Here is a 16084-nt window from a genome sequence, read left to right on the forward strand (position 1 = left end):
AGTTGATCTTTCACTGAACCTTGTTATAGTCACTACTCAATAGATTAGCTGAGTAGGCCCACAGGGAAAAGAATCTCGAGGATATATGTGGTGACACGTATGTACTTTGATAATAAAGTTTACTTTGAACTTTGGCTGGGAACCTCAAAAACTTGCTGCTTTTTCAAGCTCTTTGTCCGACCTGTGCGGGAATGCTCCCGTTGTGACTGCACAGTACTTCAATCAATGACAATACGTACATACACAAGATTATTTGAATATTACTGAAATATTAAATATTAACAGTGGTAGAGGCTGATAAAATAGGGACATTTGAGGGACTTTTAGACAGGCATGTGGATGTAAAAAGAAATGGAGGGTAAGGGCTTTGTTGGAGGTATGGATTAGACTGACCATTGAATAGGTTTATATGGGTTGGCACAGCACTGTGGGCCAAAGGCTCTGCAGTGCTGTAATGCTCTATATACTATGTCTTGTAGGAATGCTAAATGCAAGCTCTGATGGATGAGCTCAGTACATGCCAGGCAGTACTGCAGTTCTAGTCAGGCAATATAAACCAGGTGCTGAACAATTGCACTCAGACCGAAGTCAACAGTCTCAGAAAGCAAATACTGAAAAAAAAACGAAACTACCTTCAACATTCCTGGCCGGAAAGGGAAATCCTGAGCCAGAGCTTTAATTTTGATTGCTCTCCAGTAATCCGTGCTGTTGGATTGTGCAGGGACACAATCAGGCTTGGCTTTAACAACTCCTGTTGTTAAATTATCTATGATAGACATTGTCTCGGTTCAAACATGAAAAACAGCGACTTGCAAGAAAGTTATGGGCTGCCAATTTTGGTGAAACAGTACCCGAGTGTGAATCACTGCCTTCAGGAAGAAAGTGGACACAACCCAAGTAGAGAGAGATCAAGCTGTGATGAGACATGCCAACTTCAAGCACAGAAATAAATACTTATGCACTCTGCATGTCAAAAACTGCATTGCGGGATATGATTTTAACCTTGCATATCCAGTGAAATCCAGGATTCTACCAGCACAATTTACTTTTATTTTATTTATTAGAGATACAGCACAGTAACAAGCCCTTCCAGCCCAATGAACCAGTTATATCCACGTGACCAATTAACCTACTAACCTATACATCTTTGGGATGTGAAAGGCAACTGGAGCACCCGAAGGAAACCTATACTGTCGTGTACTTAACAGTTCAGTAATATCTGAGTGATATTGTAAATATTTTGTTTGATTAAGCATTCTTTGTTGCTTAGATAATTCATTATGGGTTGCACGTAAAAATACAGAACTGGTATACAGCATTATGACGTCAATCGTATGTGTGTGCCTCGCACAAAGGAAAAACACATTCTCCTAGGCTCATGTTTTTTTCTTTCAATTAGTTTTATGTTTTGGAGCACACATGGTCATGGGGAGAGCATACAACTCTACGGCCTGTGGCGGGAATTGAATATGGGTCACTACTGCTGTAAAGCATTATGCTAAACACTACACAACCATGCAGCCCTACAATTTTAACCTACTCCCTTCTCAGGTGACTAGGACAGGATTCTTTTGGGTCTTCAACCGGGAGAATTAAGATTTGAATTTCTCTGTCCACAGATGCTACCTCACCAGCGATGTGTTTCTGGAAGGTCTATTTTTATTTCAGATTTCCAGCATTTGCAGCATTTTCAAAATTTTCATTCCTGTCTTCTATGACATCTGGACATTTGATACCTTGGAGACCCATGTGGTTTTCACACTTGTGAAATTAGGTGAGAAGTGGTAAGGCTACAGGGGGAAAGTAATTAAACCGTCTGACCAAAAAGACAAGTGTGCTACTCCAAGCACCACCAGCTCACTCGAACTGCAGCCCCCTACAGAGGGAGGAGCTGACTGAACCTGTATTTTGGGGGTAGAAAGCCAGTGACAGCCAGTGAAAGGAGTTTACATGGTGCAGTTTCCCATCATGCTTGAGGGAACCAAATTTCTAGAGGGGTCAGAGTGCACGCTGTGGGAAACAGAAGAGCTATGTGAGTGAACAGTCCGCACGTCCGGTCACCTGGAGTGCTTGCGTATCCAGTAGGCAGCCCTGAATGAACCGGTTGCAAAATAGCAGTTATGAGTGTTTGAATTTTATCCTGGAACCACCAACATGACAAGGACTGGCAGAGAACTGTTGCAGGAATTAATGAGAAGTACAGAACATCTTCAGCTTGTCTGGAGGTTGGAGGCCCATTGTCTGCGAGTCTGAGAGTCCTGGCAGGGGTCAGGAGGTCTGAGACCAAGGGCTGAAGGTCAGAGGCACCTGGGAGAGGTGGGAGAAGTGGCAATCGAGAGAGACTGTGAGAGCGGGATGGGGGCTTGTTCTGCTCATGTTGTCGTTACGGTTGCTGTGTTGTTCTGCTGAACATCGCAGGTATTCTGTTTGGTGCCAGAATGTATGACGTGCAGGCTGCCCCCAGGACACCACTGGGTTGTGTTGGTTGTTAACTCAAATGATGCATTTCCGTGTGCATTTTGGCGTACATGCGATACGTAAATAATACTGAATCTGAATAGTGGAAAACAGGTGCTGAGAAGTTTAAAAGCATTCACCCTTCATTAGCGTGTATTCCCAGTGTAAGAATTGCGTTATATTGACCAGCTTATACAGGAGAGGGAAGAGATCAAATGGAATTCTGCAGTTTCCACTAGTTTTCATACTGGGATTATATCTTAAAGGAAGCATGTCTCAGCCATAGATATACTGCAGTCAGAAGAGGGCTACAGTCAGCAAGTTACCCTAGATCCAAACAGACTCTCTAAAAAGACTGCAATTTCTCAGGTCTCGGGTAAATGTATTTCCTTGCAGAATATGGAATTGTGGTTTGCTGACATCCATAATCAAGACCTCTGCACAGCCAGCAGTTATCGCACTCAGTAAACACAGAGATCAGGGCAAGGTTCCAGTTTTATACCCTGAGACACTGCTTTGAATACCTCTCCCTGCCCGTCTCCCAACCCTCTCTCTTCTGTTGATGGGACCTCGGGCTGATGCTGAGGACCGAGGCACGAGGGTCAAATCGGAAGACCAGAAGTCGAGGCACGTCGGTCGGCCAGAGCCCCGGGTTTGCAATTCTCTGCGAGTTTGTTGGAGAAGTGGAAGGACCAACGTCTGAGTATCCATGTTGGAATGTAAGTCTGCCGGAGGCCAAAGAAATATGCACCGCCTTGGGATTAGTGGACTGTGCGTGCGTGTCAGTGGGAGAAAGGAATTGGGGGAGGGGGGGTTTGTTTTGTTGCGTGCTGTAGTGTTGTGCTGAGAATTGTGGGTGCTCCACGTTGGCGACACTTGAGCTCTGCCACAAGTACACACTTGGGTATGTTGGTTTTTAAATGCAAATAGACATTTCTCTGTATGTGCCTATGTACACGTGATAAATAAACTAGTACCCTGATGGGTGGTCTCAGAGACACATGCTTTTTAACTATTTTTGTGGTACAATAAATAGTATGTAATTAAAGCCTGGAACTTTAAATAGAATCAGTTGTCTCTCTGCATTGACAAACTGGTAACTTGTTGTGACTTTGCACCCACAAGCATTAATCCATTATTCCGCGCTGAAAAATCATGTCTCTCCTACCCTGTTTGCACAAAATAGGGACCAGATTCTGAATACACAGGAAACAATCAAAGCAAAAAGTTGAAAAATACAAATCAAAATTTTGGAAAAGGCAACTTACAAGTAAGAGGTGGAAAATGACAGTTGTAGAAAATAAATACAAATTGTCAGGACAATGTCAAAAGGACATTAAAACTTTAGAAAGCCAAAGGACATTTGCAGGAACAGAGACAGATTATTTCCCTCCAACCTGATTAATTGAACAAATAAGAAAACCCTTTAGCAGCACACGAAAGTCAAAGATAGTTCCCATGACCTTCTGTGTTATTAACAACCGTGTCATTTATGGTTGCCATTGACAAAAGTTAATTCACTTAAAAATTATTTCATCAACTGGAAAGTGTTTTGGCACATTGTGAAAGATGCATTATAATTGCAAATTTTGAACAAAGTTAAGGGATAAGACTGGCTAACCCAGATAATAAAACATTATTTTCACAGAACCATAAAGTAAGCTCCCCAAAGCACAACCGAAAATGTCAGAATCTTCAGCACTTTTTCACCTTAAACGGTTTTCATTTTTCTCATTCATTTGTTTAGTCAATGCAACCAATGCAGTTGCACATCTTGTTTACAAAGCAATATTAATTTTTTTTTGCCATTGCTGATTTACACTGAATTAAAAGCTCCTGATGTACAGATTCACTTCACTCAGGTGACATAATATCCTTTAAGCAAATGGAATTGTTTGCCTCACCATAATGCAACAAAAATTTAAATTATTTGACTGGGTTCAACTCAGAATTATTTGTTCCCAGCCTGTGTGAATTTGGCACCAAAGATAGAGGGAGACATTTTTTGACTTTATCAACACTGAATTGCTTCCATTTGTTGGCTGCAGATTGATTCAATACAGCTGCAACGTTGGAATTAATCTGAATGCACATCTGCGCAGTAAGTGAGAATTTAGATTAGAATTTTAACTTCAACATCACATTTGCCCACGGAGAATTGAAAACAGATTCACTCCACAAGGGGGCGCCTGTGCATATACCCTATTACCAGGTCAGCCAGGACTGCCCCTCAAATGTCCCTAAAGAATGTTAATAAAGGGAATAAAGGCTGAACGCTACCATGCTAATTGACCCTGAAGTGGAAAGCTGTACCCAAATATGAAGTAGACGTCCAACTTCCAGTTTCCATACTGAATTCAAAACGCTTCTGATTCCTGAAGTTTCACATAGATATGCAGAGCATCATCAGAATGATAATAAGCATAAAATTATTTATCACTAGATAGTGTCTATCCGATGTTTATTTTCAATGATAAATTTATTTCCAATGATGCATTTAAATTGACTACTTTTCTTTGGAAGGTATGAGCTACAGTAGAAATCGGCCCGAAACGTTGACAGCGCTTCTCCCTACAGATGCTGCCTGGCCTGCTGTGTTCCACCAGCATTTTGTGTGTGTTGTTCGAATTTCCAGCATCTGCAGATTTCCTCGTGTTTGCACATGATAGTGTTACTTTCAACAAATCCAGAATGCAGTTTAGAGGCAATGACAAGCGCAAACCACCATTTTGGTTTCTGTCACTATGGAAATTTGATTGGGCATAAATCACACTTGTCCATCAAATGATGCTACCACCTAAGCAGTGATCCATTTGGAATGTTATTACGAAAGTTCATCTATATTACCTCAGCATTACTAGCTGCTTCAAGGGTAACCATCTTTCTGTAGCACAGTGATAGACTGAGACTCAAGATTCAGACACAGAATCCATCATTTGGCCACACCTAGGGTATCAAAACCCCTCTCTCCCCCACCACTGATCTCATTCCCCTCCCTCCCCACCCATATATAGTGGATAGAATCTCTGCTCTTCCCCCTAGCTTCATTCACCAAACTTCAGGCCTAGTCATCAGATTACAACCCCCCACCCCCACAATCACCTCTGATCATTGACCCAGCCGAAGTGCCCCATCCCACCCTAGCTCCAAAGGAAGCACCAATTGTGGTAAACTATGTGTATACCTGTCTGGACACGCCCCTCTGCTGACTGCTCCTGTGGCTCCTCCCACAGACCCCTGTATAAAGGCAATTGGAGGCACTGCTCCTCCCTCAGTCTCCAAGATGTCGTGGTCACTTTTCAGCTAATAAAAGCCTATCGTTTGCCTCCCATCTCCGAGAGTTATTGATGGTGCATCACCAATGCCCTTCACTGTCCTCAGATCTGGTCCAGATCCAAAATAATCCATCTAACTTCAAGTGCTCTGTGATAACTGGAGGAAGGGCAACGCAGGCCCTATTGGAGCAAAGCCACATAAGAATCACAAAACAAATATTTAACACCCTACTATATTTTCTAAGCATACGTGTCTCATCCGAGACAGGTCACCCCCTTTGCACAGTTACCACATGATTAAATTTCTAAGTTATAGCTGTCCAAAAGTAATCATTTTAATATTTTAGTTTATTTGAATAATATTTATTCAATTATAATCCTTTCACACAACTTTCCTAACACCAAGAAATAATTTACATCCATTTTCTTTAGTGGAAAGTATGAGTAACTGTTTTACACAGGATTAAAGATGAGACAGATGTTTTTAACTTTGGAATGGTTTTGGGGAGTTAGGGGTCAGGTTGGGGTTTAGGGACAGGGATGTGGTGGAGCTTGAGCTCAGGCCAGAGTCTCTGTCTCTATTCTGTGCTCAAAGGGCAGTGGTGTGAACATGGGACAAAGGACATGCAGAATCCAGACCTCTTCTCTGTGCTCAAAGGCCTGCGATATGGGGGTTGTTGCTTCTACTTGCATAGAAATTATGTTTCAGCTTGACAACCTTCTATCAGAATCACACAGGATGTTACATAGCTGATGCCTTATTTGTGTTACTAGCAATACCACTCTGAAATCTTTTCACCATAAATTCTATGGAAATAACCTCTGTCAATCATGGTCAACTTAAATTGAATCACTCAACTCCTTACCTCTATAAGCTGTCAAGAATCACTAATTACTTTAACAGATTTCTATTCAGGGAACAATTTTAAGCAGGTTATTTACAGTGATGACTGGCACTGTGTATGCATGACCTTTTATTTTCCACCAGTAAGAAATTCTTTGTACCTTAAATCTTTGGAAAAATGACCTGCTCCTTCCAATGTAACGGAGGAAACTGCCAAGGCTACACACACAAAATGCTGGAGGAACTCAGCAGGTCAGGCAGCATCTATGCAAATTAATAAGCAGTCATTGTTTCTGGCCTGACTTGCTGAGTCGCTTCAGCATTGTGTCTGTTGCTTTGGATTTCCAGCATCTGCAGAATTTCTTGCATTTAGGAAACTGCCAGTTAGTTTTTCCTCACTGCGTACATTTGATTTGGGCCATGGTACTGAAACAGTGACTTTTTTCCAGAACTATTCTTTCCACTTATTTTCTCATTTGATTATAGTCCTAAAGGTGCTTCACTGTGCTGGTTACCAACTCCAAAGAGAGGAAGCAAAGATTGACCCTGGTAGACAAGTGTCACATTAGCCCAAGGACTTAGATGGGGGCGGAGATCAAGCCCCACACTATTTTACAGAGAACCATATTCACTCACCAGACAGTTTTCATTTATGCATAACAAGAACAAAATTCACCATAATTATTTTGATATCTAGACAGCAAAATTACAGAGAAGGATGGGATTGATCTTTGGGTTAAGGTTCTAAATTGGGAAAAAAGGCTAATTTTGATGGCCTTAGATGAGATCTAGATGAAGTGAATTGGGACAGGTTGTTTGCTGGCAAAGGGATGCTTGGTAAGTGGGAGGCCTTCAAAAGTCAAATGCTGAGAGTGCAGAGTTTGGACATTCCTGCCAGAGTGAGAGGCAAGGATAATATTCTCAGAAGCCTTGGTCTGCAAGGGGTATTGAGGCCATTGTTAAGAGTGAGGTGCACAGCAAGTATTGGCAGCAAGGAACAAATGAGGCTTTTGTATAAGAATATACGAAATGTAAGAAAACACTTGTGGTAAATCAGAAGGGCTAAAAGATGAGAGGTTGGTTTGGCAGTCAAGGTGAAAGAATAAAGAGGGTTTCTACAAATATATAAAGAACAGAAGGATACCAAGGGACAAAATTGGCCTACCTGAAGATTAACATGGTCATCTATGCATGGAGCCAAACTTGATGGGGAAGACTCTGAATGGACTATTTTACAGCTGTACTCACTTGGGAGATGGACAGAGAGTCTATAGAAACGAGGCAAAAGTAGTAGTGAGGTCATGGATGGTAGCTGGATTACAGAAGAGGAGATGCCTACTGTATTCGGGCAAATTAGGATTGGACAAGTCCCCAGGGCCTGACAAGCTGTCAGCCTCCCATGGTGGGAGGTTAGTGCAGAAACTGCAGGGGCCCGCAGAGGGATTTAAAACATCCATAAACATGGGCGGACTACCAGAGGACAGGAGGAGAGCTAATATTGTGCCATCGTTCAAGAAGGGCTCCAAGAATAAGCCGGGAAATTCTAGACCGGTGAGCCTGATGGCAGGAGAGTGTAAATTATTGGGGAGTTTTCTCAGGGATAGGATAAAAGTACTTGGATAAAAAGAGTCTGATTAAGCATAATCTCCAAGGACTTGTGCATGGCAGTTCAGATCTAACCAATCTCAGATTTATGAGGAGGTTACAAAGAAATATGAAGGAGGAAAGGCAGTGGAAATGATCTGCATGGACTTTAGTAAGGCCTTTGACAAGGTTCTGCATGTGAGACTGGTCCACAAGTTCAGTTGTTTGGCATTCACTTTGGCTCAGTGGAAGAAGCCAGGGAGAGGTATTAGATGGTTGTCTCTCTGACTGGAGGCCTGTCACTAGTGATGTCTTCAGGGATCAGTGCTGGGTTTATTGTTGTTTGTCATCTATATGATAATGTGGTCAACAGCAAATTTGCAGTTGACACCAGAAGTGGAGGCGTAGCGGACAGGGTGCAAGGCTATCAAAGCGCGCAGTGTGTTCTGGATAATGGGCTAAACAAAAAAAAAAGTTTGATGGAATTTAATGAAGAGAAGCCAAGTCAAATTTATTGTCATTTAACTATAAATATGTGTACCGTCAAATGAGACAACCTTTCCCTGGACTAAGGTGTAAAGCACAGTAGTACTAGTAACACACCATAATGTAGAAATGCAAGGATAAAATCTTCAGACAAATTATGCATAAACTAAGTATGAGGTTTTGCACTTTGGGAGGTAGGTCTTCCACAGTTAATGGTAGGGCACTGAAGAGTGTTGTACAACGGGACCTGGGAGTACAAATCCATAATTCCTTGAAAGTGATATCACAGGATCGCAAAATGAGCTTTGGCTCATTGGCCTTCATGAATCAGAGTACTGTGGGTAAGGCCTAATCTGGAGTTTTGTCTGTAGTTCTGGTCATCTATCCACAGGAAAGATACCAATAAGTTTGAAAGAGTACAGAGAAAATTTACAAGGGTATTGCCAAGACTTGAAGACCTGAGTTATAGGTTGAATAGGTTGGGACTATTTCCTGGAGCACAGGAGAATGAGGGCAGATTTGACTGAGGTATACTAAATCATGAGTAGTACAGATAGGGCAAATGCAAGCAGGCTTTTTCCACTGAGGTTTGGTGAGACTAGAACTAGAGATCTTCACCGAACATCTAATTATGTAACCAAATGTTAGTGAGAGTCGGAAGTATCAATTTTCCATAGCCCTGTTTAAAATGAGGTTGACAGCAATGTTTCAAGTACTGTCCTAATCCATGTTGGGTAACATGGGAGACCAGCCAGACGAATCTTGAACTGAGTGGAACATTCATATATCATGAGAAAACCCACGGACAAATGCACAGTTCTCTCTGCCTTGGAATTCTCAAGCGAGCACAATTTGCAAATGTTACAACATGTACATTTTTTTTCTGCGGACATTTTACTCATAAAAGTCAGCGACTTTCAATCAATGTTAAATGGAATTCCTCAAAGGCTTCTGTAGAACGTAGAATTATTTAAGTAAGCTTGCCAGGCATTTTACTTTTGTAAGAAAAGAGAAAGATCCAGTGAAAATAATTTACAGGCTCCCTGACTTCAGCCATGAAGTTGCAAAATGCATAAAAAGGAACAAAGCCCAAAAATCAGATATTTCTCATGGAATTTTAGCCTAAAAGAGATTGGGATAACTAGACAAACTCACATCAGAAAGATTGAAAATTTCTGAAATATGTGCAGCAAAATTTTCTCCGGCAATGTTCAGTACTGTGCAAAAGTCCTTAAGCATATGGAAAAACAAAATTCTGTAAAGCAAAGACACTTTCAAAAATAATGAAATGAAAAGTTTCTAAGTATCAAAAAATATTATAAAGAGCAGTAAACAATAAAAAATTAGATCAAATCAATGTTTGGTGTGACCACCCTTTGCCTTTAAACCTGCATCAATTCTCTTAGATACACTGTCCTGCAGCTTTACAAGAAAATCGGCCAGTAGGTTGTTCCAAGTATCTTGGAGAACTTACTACAGTTCTTCTACAGACTTTGGCTGTCTCATTTCCTTCTATCTCTCCAGGTAATCCCAGACAGCCTCGATGATGCTGATATCAAGGCTTTGTGGAAGCCATCCCATCTGAAACCACATAAAAAAAATCTAGAGTGCCTAAGACTTTTACACAGTACTGTACATCCCAGAATTGATGAGGGATAGGTTTAATTAGTAGGCAAATAGAATGCAAATTTTTATATAAAAGCATTATAATCATATGAAAATCAATAACATTTGAACATACCAACATGCAACTAAGATTCTAGATATGGATAAAGTTGTTTTTCAGACATTGAGGCAAATGCCTAGAAATTACACATATTGTATGCTGGAGTTAGCACTCATGTCAAATCTGAAATCATTAAAAATAATTGCAGCGATGGAGGAACCTTGCTCTGAGACAGAACTATTAAGAGTTGCAAAATTTAGAAGACACTGAGACTTGACAGCGTTTCACAGAGACTGCTGTTTGTTAGACAGGCAGCAACAACAGCACTTGAATGCCTGCCTATGGAAAATGGATTACCACTAACAAAGGGATTTCAGAGGGTGTGGGAGGGGAGCATTGTGCTGCAGAGTACTTCTGCAGAAAGACGAGAGAATCAGAGGAGATTCAAAGGGAAAAGGAAGTTTTCAAAGAGAGGTGGCAAAACTAAAAAAGGAGAAGGTGGAATCAGGCAGGTGGGAGAAAATTGGGGTGGTAGAAGAGGGGAATCAAAGTTCAGGGCCTCTCTGAGTCAATGGAGTGGCTTCATCATGCTACATTCAGGCATGGCGTGGCTGAACTGGCATCCAGCATGGACAACTCTGAACTGATTCCACAACCTGCAGATTCTCTTTCAAGGACTCTACAACTCATGTTTTTCAGTATTATTTACCTATCTATCTATACTTGCATAACTTGTCTTCTTTTGCACATTGGTTGTTTATCAGTCTTTGTCAATATATAGTTTTTCATAAATGCTATTGCGACTCTTTATTTTCCTGTAAATGCCTGCAAGAAAGGAATCTCAGGGAAGTATGTGACATACTAATATCGAAAATAAATTTACTTTTTGCTAATGTATGTGTTCATTATCTACATGTTGCACACTTATCATGCACAACACGTTTTCTGGGTGAATGAAGCTGATTACAAGGGCACCACTCATTACACACTTGCTTTTTTGGGCATAAATTCAATTTCTTTCATAGCTCAGAAATTTCAGTCCCCTCCTCTTCATGTGGCAAACAGGGTTGCATCCACAGAATAGCTTAGAGTGAATTTGCTTTTATAAAGCAGAGTTTCAGTGATGGCCTTGCAAATAAACATGAGAGAAAGGTGGGGACGAGCAAGTTTGCTGATGATACTAAACTTGTTGAAACTGAAGCAGATTACAATGAATTGCAGAGATCTTATTAGCTAGGGAGATGGGGTGAGAAATGACAAATTGGCGTCAAGTTGGATAAAGGTAAGATGATACACTCCCAACAATCAAACCAGAGTAGGACATCAGTCAGAGCATCGAGTTTAGGTGTAGGGACATGATATTCAGATTCATTTATCACACATACATGTTAACATGCAGCGGAGAACCAGCACACCTAATGATGTGCTGTGGGCAGCCTGCATCACCACACATTCCTGTGCCAACACAGCATGACAACAATGCTCAGCAAAACACAGAACACAACAAGCAACAGCAAAACAAGCTCCCTTCTTCCCTGCACACACACATACACACTTCAAATCCAGGACAGCTCTCCAGTCTCTGGGCTTCAGCCATGGGACTTTGACTTGATGTATGTAGCAACAGCAAAACTGGGAAGTCATCGGTCAGGCCGGCACCTGGAGCTCAGGTCACCTTGTTTTAGAAAATACATTGTTAAGTTGGACACGGTGCAAAAGGATGCTGCCTGGATTAGAGGGCCAGAGTTATAGGGCGAGGTTAGCCATGCAGGATCTGTATTCCCTGGAGCTCAGGAGACTGAGTGGTGACTTCACAGATTAATTGTGGTTGATGGAACTCCACTACGGACATACCCAAGCCCGGCTGCGAAAGGAGTGATTGGGCACATGGCTAGCAACCTCATCCCATAAAAGCCCAAAGCTACAGAAATGCCAACAGAAAATTCCAAAATTCTCATCCTCGGGAGAGGAAGGATCTTCGAAGATGAGCTACAGCTGGGGACAACTTGAAAGACTGGCCCGGGATAGCGGACTCCAGGGAGATGCTGTTGGCGGCCTCTACCCTCGTAGGGGTGATGGGCTTAACAACAACAATGGTTCAGTTAAAGTAGATCGCCATAGTCTTTTCCCCAAGGCTGGGCACTCCAAAATGAAAGGGCACAGATACAAGAGGGGAGAGATTTAAAAGAGAGCTGACAGGCGACTACTTTACAAAGAGGGTAGTGAGTACCGGGAATGAGCTGCCAGAGGGATTATCCGAGGTGGGTACAACTGCAAAATTTAGGAGACATTAGGTGATGTACACAGAGGGAAGGGTTATGGGCTGAAGACAGGCAACTGGGACTAGCATGAACAATTTGGGCTGAAGGGCCTTGCTCTGTGCAGTATTACTTCATGACTCTAAAATGTGGACAAAGACATGCCTGTATGTAAAAATATACCTAGTGGTAACTCCTAAGCAAGGGATGGGATTAAAGTGCAGTACTCCAAAGGACAGAAGAATTATGGTTTGGAACTAGGTATCAAGACCCATCATTGTTTGCCAAGCTGTAACAGTTAAAATACAAGTCTACACATGGCTGCACAGACCTCCTGGAGCTGATCTCATGTCAGCCTTGTAATGTTAATATATATTATGCAGTTTGTGTTAATGCAGTGTCAAGCCTAATTTGAATCAACTAAAATGAATATAACCATAGATTTGACTGCTCCTCCGGGAGCGGGATCATTGCAATCACTCCTTGAAGCTGCTAAATTGCAATTGGTTGCTGTGCTGTGTTAATTAAACAGATTCCTTTCTGCCAAGGCTAAGTGAGTAATATTTTTGTCAATTACAATGCTATAATATTAAGAGTGTCCATTATACATGTAAGCTTCACAAACCTCTCAAATTTCAGGCAACCATGTGGCACTTCGAAACTGTTCGTGTACTGAGGGATCTTGGGATACAAGTCCATAGCTCCCTGAAAATGGCCGTATTTCAGGTTGGTAAGCGGCCATTTTCAGATCACAACAGCAGGTCGATATGGTGGGAAGGAAGACATTCAAGTCAAAAGGGGGAAAAAATGTCAGTAGCACAGAATTGTATTAACTATTAATTCAAAAGAAGGCATCAGCATAGTAAACTATTCCTATTTTGGTAAGATTCACTCCATTTATTTAAAATTCATAAGATATATTTTAGATATAGAGGAGGCAGATAATTAGCCATCCATCCCAAGGTGAGGAGATTATGAAGGTGATTGATACTGTAGCTGTTTGTGTGAATTTTAGAAAGGCATTTGACAAGTTCTTTCATGGCAGGCTCATCCAGAAGATTAAGGTGCATGGGATACACAGTGACTTGTCAGTGTGGATTCAGAATTGGCTCGCCATAAAAGACAGGGGGTAGTGGCTTATCCTGGCTTTAAGTCTGTGACTAATATGTTGGGGTCAGTACTGGGACCTCTGCAGTTTGTGATATAAATAAAAATGTAGACCGTGATGAGATTATGGTAGAAGATTGCCAAAGGATTCAACAGAATGTCGATCAGTTACAGACATGGGCAGAGAAAAGGCAGGTGGGATTCAATCCTGCCAAATGTGAGGTGGGTGTGGTACTTTGAGATCAAAGGACAGTACATTATTAAACAGTAAGACCCTTAACATTGTTGATGTTAGATTTATTATCACTGACATACAGTTTGTCATGAAATTTGTTTTGCTGAAGTAAAGGAATCACTGTAAGTCAAGAATAAATATAAAAAGATAAATAGTACAAAAAGGGAGAGAAATAGCGAAGTAGTGCTCATGGATTCTTGGACCCTTCAGATGTCTGATGGAGGAGGGGACGATGTTGAGGATCTTGGGTTACAAGTCCACAGCTCTCTGAAGGTGACTACACAGGTTGACAGGATGATAAAGGAGGCATATTTGTGTTATTTTATTTTTATTTACAGATACAGCATGGAAAGGGCTCCACCCAGCAATCCCCCGATTTAACACTAGCCTAATCAGTTGACAATTTACAATGACAAATTAACCAACTAACTGGTACATCCTTGGAATGTGGGAAAAAACTGGAGCATTGGGAGAAAACCCATGCATTCAACAGGGAGGATGTACAGACAACCTTGAAATTGAACTCAACTCCAACACCCTGAGCTGTAATAGTGTCACACTATCGGCAATGTTACTGCATCCTTGCCTTTATTAGATGAGGCACTCTGCACAAGGATCAGGAAGGCATACTGCAGTCAGGCCTCATCTGGAGTACTCATTCAGTTCTACAGTGGGGCAACCAGGAGGCTTTGGAGAGGGCGCAGAAGAGGTTTACAAGGATACTGCCTAGATTGCACAGTCTGTCCTATGAGAAGAGGTTGTACATACTTGGGTTGTTTGCTCAGGAGTGGTGGCGATTAAGGGGGAGATCTGATAGAGGTTTACAAGCTGAGAGGCCAAGTGGACAGCCAGCTTCTTTTCTGTAGGGTCAAAACTTCTAATTCTAGATGTGTGCATTTTAAGGTGAGAAGGAGCAAGTTCATAGGAGATAGGCAGGGCAATTTATTTATTCATTCATACAGACAGTGTTGGGTTCCTTAAATGCAAGGCCAGGGATATAGGAAAGAAAAATAGAATAAAGTCATTTAAGAGGTTCTTAGATGCATGGAAGGACATAGAATTTGTGTAGGCAGAAGGGATTGGTTTAGTTAGGCATTTAATTACTAGTTTGTTTAGCTTATTAATTGAACAACTGGTTTAATTATAATCCAAAGCTAGGAAGCACAGACCAAGTAATCAGTTATTTAATTAGTTTGTCTTGCTGTATGTTCAATAACAAGAAAACTGATCAAATAAGCCAAAGTACAAATAGGTTGTAATTATGACTCTTAATCCTAGTTCCCACTCTTTAAATTACAGACCAATGTTTTGTCAAGTTATTGAATTCAAGCATGAAGAATGGTCAACCAGGCAAAGTATGATATGCTCCTGTATCAATGTTCCCTCTAATTTGTAATGACCAATATGTACCATATATCTTAATGCCTGTATGTGGGTAATGAAGGATTTTCTTTTCTCACCAGGGCTTTTGCACACTGTCCATGTGATTTGCTTGCTAAATGACACTTTAAAAAGTCAAGTTGCCAAATATCACTCCACTTCTTCCCACTTGCAAATTCTTCAGCAACGTTTGCTTTGCAACAATACACACAAGCAACACCAGTTTCTATATCATAAATATTTCTCGTAGCTGCACATTCCTGACCTCATGAGCTCTTGGTGTAGCAATTTCTACTGTTTAAATCAACTAGTGCAGGGGTAGGCAACGTTTACCACTGAAAGAGCCAATATGGACCCATTTCCCACAGAAAACACTGGGAGCCACAAAACCCATTTGACACTTAAAATTAAATAACACTGCATACAACGGTTTTTTTGCCTTTATACTATGTATAAACAAACTATAATGTGTTGCATTTATGAAATTGATGAACTCCTGCAGAGAAAACGAAATTACATTTCTGCATGCAACAAAAACATTTTGAACTCCGAAAAAAAGACGTTGGGTTGAAGGTTACTCCATAGTTAGCCTACCTTGGACCGAAGAATTAAAAGAAAGCGCGCACTGGCGGGTGTCAGGCATTGGCAGTGGTGATGTATATTAACAGCGATAAAAAACACGTTGTAGCGGTGTGCTACACGCAGCGCTAAAATAAAGACACTGCAGTCAAAGGTAACTTTATTCGAACTAAACAGCCTTGCTTTAAAGCCTCCCTCAACCCGTCCCCGTGG

The 16084-nt window shown here is 41.3% G+C and overlaps 1 protein-coding gene and 1 long non-coding RNA gene across 2 annotated transcripts in view; one reads left to right on the top strand and one right to left on the bottom strand.

Moving 5' to 3' along the window:
- pdzd2 (PDZ domain containing 2) overlaps positions 1–16084 on the bottom strand; it is a 445568-nt gene that overhangs the window by 229290 nt on the left and 200194 nt on the right. The window lies entirely within an intron of this gene.
- The window catches only part of LOC132404950 (uncharacterized), a 31144-nt gene continuing 28072 nt past the window's right edge, over positions 13013–16084 (top strand). Inside the window, exon 1 of the long non-coding RNA XR_009515718.1 lies at positions 13013–13123. This is a non-coding gene — a long non-coding RNA (uncharacterized LOC132404950). The remainder of the gene's footprint in view (positions 13124–16084) is intronic.

Source organism: Hypanus sabinus, chromosome 14, assembly GCF_030144855.1.
Source record: "Hypanus sabinus isolate sHypSab1 chromosome 14, sHypSab1.hap1, whole genome shotgun sequence".
Taxonomy (NCBI): Eukaryota; Metazoa; Chordata; class Chondrichthyes; order Myliobatiformes; family Dasyatidae; genus Hypanus; species Hypanus sabinus.